Source organism: Strix aluco, chromosome 3 (assembly GCF_031877795.1).
Source record: "Strix aluco isolate bStrAlu1 chromosome 3, bStrAlu1.hap1, whole genome shotgun sequence".
Taxonomy (NCBI): Eukaryota; Metazoa; Chordata; class Aves; order Strigiformes; family Strigidae; genus Strix; species Strix aluco.
The window spans coordinates 88817126-88827086 of NC_133933.1; positions in this window are offsets into that span (position 1 = coordinate 88817126).

Below are 9961 nucleotides of genomic sequence, written 5' to 3' on the forward strand. Positions count from 1 at the left end.
GGAGGCCATCCTCCAACCCCATTCATCCTACTTGTGCTACATTCAAAATCTTTTAGTGGCAACAGAGAGCAACCATCATTTGTAGAACTAAGATTTTATTGTTTGTCTAATTAATGCTTTAGCAATATAACTAAAATGCAAAAAAATTACTATTAGTCCAATTATAATATTAGTATTTGAACTATAAGTAGTTCAAATTAAGACATTAATACCGAAAAGTTACTCACAAAAGTTAAAATTGTTATATATTAACCATCCATTTTCTACTTCCTCTTCCCAACCCAGTATCTATATATATATATGTTGTGCTCAGCTGGCAACTGAGCACCACTCACTCCGCCCCAGTGGGATGTGGGACAGAATTGGAAGAATAGAAGTGAGAAAAATCATGAGTTGAGATAAAGATGGTTTAATAAGGAAAGAAAAATGTGCACATGCAAGCAAAGCAAAACAAGGAATTAACTCACTACTTCCCATCGGCAGGCAGGTGTTCAGCCGTCTCCAGGAAAGCAGGGCTCCATCACGTGTAACGGTTACTTGGAAAGACAAACACCATCACTCTGAACAGGCCCCCCTTCCTTCTTCTTCCTCCAGCTTCATATGCTGAGCTTGATGTCATATGGTCTGGGATATCCCTTGGGTCAGTTGGGGTCAGCTGTCCCAGCTGTGTCCCCTCCCAACTTCTTGTGCACCCCCAGCCCACTCACTGGTGGGATGGTGTGAGAAGCAGAAAAGGCCTTGACTCTGTGCAGGCATTGCTCAATAATAATGAAAACGCCTCTGTATTATCAACATTGTCCAGCACAAATCCAAAACATAGCTCCTACTAGCTACTATGAGGAAAATTAACTCTATTCCAGTCAAAACCATCACAGGATGTGTTGTGCTCATCCTTCCAGTGTCCCTGTGGTCAAGAGTGCCAGCCTTCCTCAAGCAGAATAAGCCTGACTTCTGGCTTGGCTGTGTGGGTGTTTGCTAAAAGTCTCATCAGCACCCTCACTTCTTCACCTGAAGCAGTGTGATTGATATCCATGGTGTGTGGCTTCAGTTGGGATTATTTGTGTATTTCTTCTCTTAAAACAGTCTACTTTCTTTCCATTGGTTTCCAGCTCAAGTTTCAAAGTTTCACAATAACCCTCACTCACCTCATTCAGTTAAAGACCATTTCCAGATACAAAAAGAAAAACAAACCTCACATATCAATATCCCTACCTATTTAATGTAATACATCTTTCATGAGAACTCTCTGATTTTTGTCAAAATTTCATTGAGCATGAGTACTGCAACTGAGACTTGAGATTTCTTTTTCCTCCTAAATTGCATTTTTTGACTGGCCACTGGAGAATGAACTATACATAGAAAAGGTCACAACATGTATGCATGAATATTTGTAGTGCATTTACTTGAACATAGAAATTTACAAGGTACTGGAAAATAATAGAATTTTCAAAGTCTGACTGAAAAAAATATCTCACTTTAAGGTAAAAATGCTTTTTCAACATGCATTATCACTGTCACGCAAAGCTAAAGAGAAAGGAAAGAAAATATATGTCTTGGTGTAATATGTGATTATGTTTCTCATCTACATATATTCTGCATGAGAGGGATAGAGGTATGTGTTGACTGCACAGCAGACATTTTTAACCCATGAGATAACCTCAGTCATTTTGATGCTCAGGAATTATTTTTATGACATTCCCTCAATTCATCAAACAGAAAAGGGGCAGATATTTTTTCACTACTAAATGAAGGTTTTAAGATGTAGAAAAGTTTGGTTTGGTGGTTGGCTGTTGTTTTGTTTGGGGTTTTTTTGTTGTTTGGTGTTTTTTTTTTAATTAAGAAAGTTTGGTGAAATAAAATTACAGGAAAAAATTCAGTTCTTTGGTATCAGTGAGTATTAACTTGTTCCACCGATTCTGTTAAATGAGGATTTAGTACTATTTTCCCTTAGTGATTTAAAATAAGTAACATGAGAGGACAATGAAACTTGTTTGCTTCTTTTGCTTTTAATCTATCCCCATTAAAAGTATTCTACATAGCTCTCTAACACAATTAAAAGCTGCAGCACTGCCCATAAGTCTTTAGTCTAGAAATATGTGATGATACACCACCCAAGAACAACTTGAATATGAAGTATTTAAATTCAGGTTTTATCCCTGATTAGTCATTAATGCTGACACCCTTAAAATACATTCAGTGAACATGGCAAGAGATACTTAAGATGGGGATATAAGTGAGTTTTCCTGATTTCAACAAGACAGCACTTTTATTGGGAAGAATGACTGTAAAGATCTTATTCATAAACCCTCAGCTTCTTAGGGATGTCCCACTGCACTGCCCTCACCCAACACCTCCACCTTGTAAGATATTTCTTCTTTAACTTTTTTCCAATCATCTTCCAATCACCCTTTCTCATCTTGTTGCACCTTGAAGCCTTCACCCCTGACTGCCATGTTTCCCTTTCATTCTGACTCTGGTGAGTTGCTGAACCATTCTCCCTGGCTGCCTTCCCTTCTGAATTGTTGCTGAATGTCCCTTCCTCTTCTGTTACTGTTTTATTTTCCTGAAAGTTTGTGCACCATTGTCCCACCACAAATTGCACTTCTGTTCTCAATTTACTTGATGTTCTCTGTGTCCTTTGCTTTCCTTCATGAACCCAAATCCTTTACTACTGTTTGCTGAAAGTTCCCACATTACTCTTCCTGGGGGTGATGCTCTCCCTCAGTTCTCTTGTTTTACTCTCTTCCAATTAATCTTATTGCAAAGCCTATTGATAAAGATGTAGATCTAATTCTATGTTTATATATAAATTTATACATAGGAATTACACAGACATTAGAAACATACATTTTCTTGTCTTCATTCTATTTACGGTCCAGATAGTAAACAGAATAAGGGGTTATTAGTGCCATTGAATCTGAAATAAAAAATATTAAGTTAAGTAGAAGAAGAAATAAACCTGAATTTTGCAAACATAAAGTAAATAAACCTGCATTTACAAACATAAAGTACATGAATTCCATCTAACAAAATTTAAGGTATAACTGCTGATATAACTGCTGCTTGACTCATAAAATAAGGAACATCTCTTAAGGCTATAGGACCCTCTTCTATTCAGGAAATATTGTTTCTCATTCTTTTCTAATAAGTCTGTATCTGGAATGTGGTGGAGGGCAGTCCTACTCATTTAATTATAATAAAGGTATCACAAGAGGATAAAGGGCAGAGGGGAGGGCAGGCAGAATAAATGAAACCAGAGAAATATGAAAACTTAACTTGAACTGGGTCTGTCTTCAGACAAAAAGAAAAGATTAAAAAGATCATGTCTTCTGGGTAGAATAATCTGAAGAAATTAGGGACAATAGATGTTTTAAGGTTATTTAACTTAAACGTTGATTATATGAACAAGTAGGAATAAATATAAGTTTAAAAAAGAACAAAGGTCTAAGGAACTTTGTTATCCAAAAAAATATTAAAGAACATACAGAAGAAATGTGGTTGTAGTGAAAATTTCATATCAGAAAATATATTTCATTAAATTACTCAAGTTCCCTTTTACATTCAGGAGTGTCTACCATTACTCAAAATAATGCATTTTTCAAAAGCAAGCACAGTGTATTTGATTCACCAGCAAATGCTTATTTCTTTAAACATAAAGTAACATTATCTATATTATTCTGGGAGAAATTAATAATTATTCTTTATGCAGTGAGAATTATTCTGTACTTCTCCAAACATCTTATTCAAACTCATATGCAGAAGTAGTTTAATGGTATAAAAATAAAAGCAAAGATCACAAAGTAATAATATATCTTTAAATTCAGAGGCTGGCCATAATGCAAGTCAAAATCTATAACTGTCAATCATGATATGGACAGATGCATAAAGCATAATTTCTTATATAATGGTGATGGTGTCATTTGTTCTGAACTTCACAGTCTCCTTTTCATTCTGGCCAGACTTCTAATGAGAGGAAATCAAGCCAGCAAGGGAGAACATATATTGCATATACAGAACAGTTTATGGACATGTTGTGGGATAAAGAACTTTACGGAATATCTGTCATGATCTTTCTATTTAGGAGCATCCGGCATTATCTTCCTCTTTGTTTTTCAGTGAACATAACACTTCTGGTTAGTCTGAAGATGAACATGTCTTTCTCAAATATGTCTGCTTAGTGTGTAAGAATATAGTAACTTTGCATTAAATAAAAAAAAGGAGATCCAAGACTAGCAGATAAAACAATGAAACTGAATTCCATCTATCATTATCTTTCTCAACATTTCTTAGAAGAATACCTATGAATCTATTTCTCCATTTAAAAATAGAACTATAGCATTACTTCTCCAAATACGTTTTCTGTCCTCTTCCTGAAAACAAACATATTTAAGACCACCTTTGTATAAAAAGTATAGGTTTATCCAGTGTAAAAACAAAGAAATGTACCTTTGAATGGCTTGTAAACATGAAAGTTAATGCCTCCCTCCCAAACCAAAACAGATTACACAGACAGTCATATTCTGACATGTGAATATTAGTTAATCAAAATACATAAATACAAAATAAATATATAAATTTAATCAGAGAATTATTCATAAGTAACATTTATAAGATGAATTGTTCACTACAAATTATTTAATGGTCAGTGGTACCTGAATATATGCAATTTAGCGACTTATTCAGAAATGTAATGTACTTCCTTCTTCTTCTTAGGCATTTTTTTAAGAAAGCATGGTGAGTGTGTGATGGTGGGTACAGGCCAGAGTACACAAAAAAGAAAATAGGTAAACTCAGCAAGAGACATGAAACTTGTAGCTGCTTGAACATAACGTCTGTCAGGTATATAATGACCTTCTGTGCTCAGAAAGAAATTTTCACTGATGATTTGTGTAACTAAAGGCTGAAAATGAAGTGATTGCTTGTATTTGTATACAGTGACTTTGAAAATGTCATGTTCACTTCAAAATAGATCTCTGACTAACTGTGCAGCAGTAGCACAAAGTCTCTTTCAACTCTCTTGAAAGCATTGTTCTGATTTCAGTGGCCACACACTGCTAAATGATTGACTTCACCAGCAATGGAGGGTACTCTTAAGTCAGTCTGTATATTAAAGTAAGAACAAATTACTTTTGTATTCCTACTGAGAAAAATATATACTTCTGGTTTGTGTACTCTATGCAGAAAAAGAAAAACCCTTCTATTTTTCTATTCCTCTATGTAAAAAATATTTTTATAGTTTCACTTAAATAATTTTCTTCAAAAGAGGTTTTTTACGACTGGTCCATTAGCATATTATTTTCAGCACATGTAAACAACTGCATTCATTTCATTATCTTCTTACAGGAAGAATGAAATAAGAAATCAAATTTTCAAGAATTCATACTTCCATTCATGGGAATAGATTCTTAGCTTTACAGATTAATTTCCAAGACTAGCATTATCAGCTGGGACCCAAAAAGCAGGCTGAGCTCCAGTGGCTTAATACTATAGAACAGAAGTGCCCTCACATCGCTGTTAAGACTGAATTTCTCCACTTCTATCTTGGCTAGGCTTTGGATTACTTAGAGCACAAGGCCTTTAGGGCTATACACTTCCTTCCAGAATGCTCCTTTTGGCAGTTTTGATAATCTATACCCAGGACCAATCTACTTGGAAGAGCCCAAAACTGTCAATACATATCTTACAAGGCTGCATAGCATGGTATACTGCCATATTCATACACTTTTGCAACACCTTCCTTTAAAAAATTCTGTGGAAATAAGTGGGTGCATAGTAATCTTAAGGCTACCATTTCTCTCTTTCATTAAATGAAATGATTTACTGTTATAAGCAGGTGAGCATGTACAATTTTAAAAATGTTGTGAAACATTTCAGTTACTCAAATGCAAAATTCAGACTTAAAAAGTGTTCTGGACAGTATCAAAAACATATTTATTGACTGGATTAGGACCACACCCTGAGTTTTGTCACCAAAACAAAAAAAGACAATGGCATGTGCCCATGTGACAGAGTCATCACACAACTACTGGAGTTCTGAGACACTGGTGTGACTGTCTAGAAATATAAAATATTTGCAGTTTAAAAATGGTCAATGCAGAACACAATGAAATCTAAGCAGTCATAGGAAATAAAAATGGGTTTTCTTTGCAAGCTGGACCTACATTCAAAATATTTTCATATAGCTGAATGTAAGATTACAACAGCAGCATAAACAGACCTACCTACAGAAGTCAACTTATGGACAACCAATTCAATATTATCTGTTGTTCAAATGTCATGTCAAAAAAGGTGTGTACAATCCTCAGAGGTATAAATAGAAGGCTGAGTGAGAAGCTGAGTTCACCTTTGCACAACACTGATGACACTGATACAGAAGTGCTGAACATAGTTTTGTTGTCTAAATTTGGAAAGTGCAGCAAGGGAAGAAAGAACTGCAGAAATAACTGAAGTATCTTTCATAGACAGCTCAATATATTTGGCTTTTCTGAAGAGTTGAGTTAGAGGGTGTAAGTGCCTTTATTGTGGGTGTGGATAGTGGATGCAGGAGCAGTCTTTAATGCAGAAAGGTACAACAAGAACCAATTGTTAGGAAGCTGAAAAAAAGAGAAATAATAGAAATGGGACACAACATTTTGTTTATTTATCTTGAAGTAGTTATTTGTTATTTGTATTTTAGTGGTGTCTGGGAATCCTAGCCATGGAACAGAACAAAAAGATTTTTTTTTTTTCTTTTTTTCTCAAAAAACTTTCAGTTACAGTGTTAAGCAAATGATAACAGCTGAATGTAGGCAACTTTTCAATATATAATGGCTGGCAACTTATGAAAGGACATCTTAGATCATATGAGATAAAAATCTCATAGCTGTCTGGTTTGAAATTATGTGAACTTAACTTCATGACTGTGCAATGCCCAGAGTTTAGTTGGCACACTGCAAAAAAGGAAGTGTGATAGGATGCAGGGAAAGGAGGCCAGAGTTCTTTGGGCTTGCCTCAAAAGAATCAATTAAATTCAAAGAATACTCCCAGCACTATTTACAGACTAGCAATTATATTTACTCTTGCTTTGCAGGGATTATTAAAAAACAACTAAGCCCAATGATCAACAGGGCATCCATCTTCTTCCCTTGCCCTCTTACTTTTCTTCCAAATCCTAGGTTAAAGCTGCAGCTCTCCCTGATTGGTTGAAGCAGGAAGCTTATAGGTCTCCCAAGTTGACAAGAGAGTGCAAATATCCCTAAATTCAGTCATCTCCATATCTGACCTCTGATTATGAGCATATGTTAAAAGTATAAATGAACAGGAGAAAAGAATATTCTAGCCTTGTGTGCTTGCTTTCTTTCTTTGCAAACCAGCATTGCTCAGATGGTTTTCATAAGCGATATTTTTACTGAAGAAAATTGCAAAGTCTGCAGAGTTCAAAATAGAAATGATTTCTGCAAACTTACACACAAGCACATATATATTTATAAATATATTTTAAAAAACATCGGGAACAATTTAGTCATGAAAGATGAGAGGAAAATTCTGAGCAGTCAAAAATATGACATTATCAGGAAGTTTTATGAGAACAATTTGGAGAACTGTAGCTAGCATTGGGTCAGGAACTAAAACATGAAAATATGTGTTCTAAAAGGTGAGGGGATCACACCGCTATAATAGCAGTCTGAATAGCTACAGAAGTGAATTTAAACTGACTGCTATATAAAATTATCTCCATAACCAGCATAACCAACCTGTGAACCCCAAACAGAGGTGAAAATTGCATTTTAGCAAGTAGATTATAGTTACTGTATAAAAAGACCCATTCTACTTCAGAAAATCTACAACCTAAGGTTACAGCAACATGTATAAACTGAAAATGAATGTGTGATGTGATAGTATATGAGCAGAAAGACTGGGTAAGACAGTCAGGTTTGATTGATTCATAATAGTGGTTCAAATGGCCTTCACAATCACACCTAGTTTCTGGACTAACCAAGGATAATGGTGACAAATTAATTTACTTTAATCTTATTATAAAATATTTCTGTGTTGGTCACTGGTCTAGGTGACTCTATGGTACTTTTTTTATAGTGATTGTGCTGATACCTCGGACTTTCTGTCTGAGGTATTACTGATGTAAATTAATTAAGTGCCCTTTTATGCATATAGTTGAGATGGATCCAAGTTGAAAGAAATAACTTACAATAATTTAAAATTCAATTATACCATAAGATGAGCTTCTGTTTTTAAAGATTTGGTCAGATATTCACTCATTTTCAATACCTTATTGTATTCAGACTTGGTCAGTCTGAACTAGAGTTATTATATGTTTGAATTTTTCCTTTTGTTATGCTTTACTATAGATATTATTATATTTCTGAATCCCCATCACTGAAGACCTTTTTTAAGTAAAGAAATTTAACTTTATATGACAGAAATGAAAAACACTTCTCAAACAGACTGTAATGAAACAGCAGATCTGATATGAAACATGACCTCAGCTGAGGGCTTTGTCTGATTGGTGTTATAAAATATCTGACTGACATTTTTAGAGATATTAGTCTCTTATACTTCCATATTTTCATAAGAACTATTCAGTACTGTTTTCATTGTGATGCTCTCTAAAGTTAGCTTATTCATAAATGTTTGGACTACACCTCTGTAGAGTAAACCTGAACTCAGTTTCAGTCTAGGACAATGGGAAATGGCTGCAAATGTCAAATTAAATGGTTACCCCTGTTTCTGTTTGATTTTTTCCCCCACTTGTGCATAGAGCTGAGGTAAAAATTACCAAATTATAAGAGGTACTAATCTGTTTTCAAGTTTAACTAGGACAAAAGTGGGAGTGTAACATAATGGTCAGTATCATAAAATTTCAACCTAACGAGAAATACAGTTCTCAGTCAAGATTTTTCTTATGCTAGAATGATTGTTAATCACCATTAAACAGCACAGTCAGACTGAACAGCTTGTTCACCAGTAATTTCTGTAAAAGTAAAATTACAGCCTTACACCTGTTCTTCACTTTACCTTCAAAGAATTTTGTAGACCTCCCTGGGGCTGCAACAAGAGCTCAGGATGAATTGTTTCTCCATACTCACCTCTGAAAGAAGCTTTAGGTCTCCCAAGATTCACCATTTTCTAATATGAAGGTCGATAAAAAAGGGAGGTATTGGGTAAGAATGAAGCTCTGGTAAACTTTTGATGGTGCCAGTGCCTGGTGGTTTTACTGTAATGACATATACCAGACCTACTGGAAGCAATTTAGTCTTTTGCAAAAGCCAGCTGAGAATTAACTGTCCCTCAGTTTCCCAAAGGGAGCCTGTTCCCTGCCCAGGGTGATGTTGCTAACAGCCATAATGGCATTCTGGCTACATCAACCGCAAAAGTAATTTGTACATGTTGACATTTGGCTAGCACAGATGTTCTCTCTCCACTTGTGAATACCACAGTATGCCAACACGGGGTGAAGGAAATGCATTATTTCCACTTCCCAAGTGCTAATCAGTCAGACAAAAAAAAAAAAAAAAAGAAAAAAGTCTTATTCAGTGGAAATAATATCATGAAGCAGATATCGATACTGAAAACTATCATCCAGCAGCTCCTAAATCATCATGAGTGAATGGGCCTGAACTACACAGAGGAATATCAGTGTCAGAAGTAAGAAAAAAAAGTCTAAAGTAAATTCACTGGTTGAAATGCAAAATATTAGCATCCATTAATTTAGAAGTGCTACCATCATCCCATTTATGGTTCAGAGATGGCTCCTGAAATTAGAATAACTTCATACTGGGACAGCTCAATTTGGGAAGTCTTGTCCAGTGAAGAAGACTGGGTCCTTCAAGTATCACCTTGTTACCAAGAAAAATCTTTTCCTCAGGTAACACCATACAAATGTGAATGTAAAATTACTGGTACTGAGAGCATGTGAAGATTAATAGGTTTTAAGGTTCCTTTGAATAATCTGGGATATTCCTAA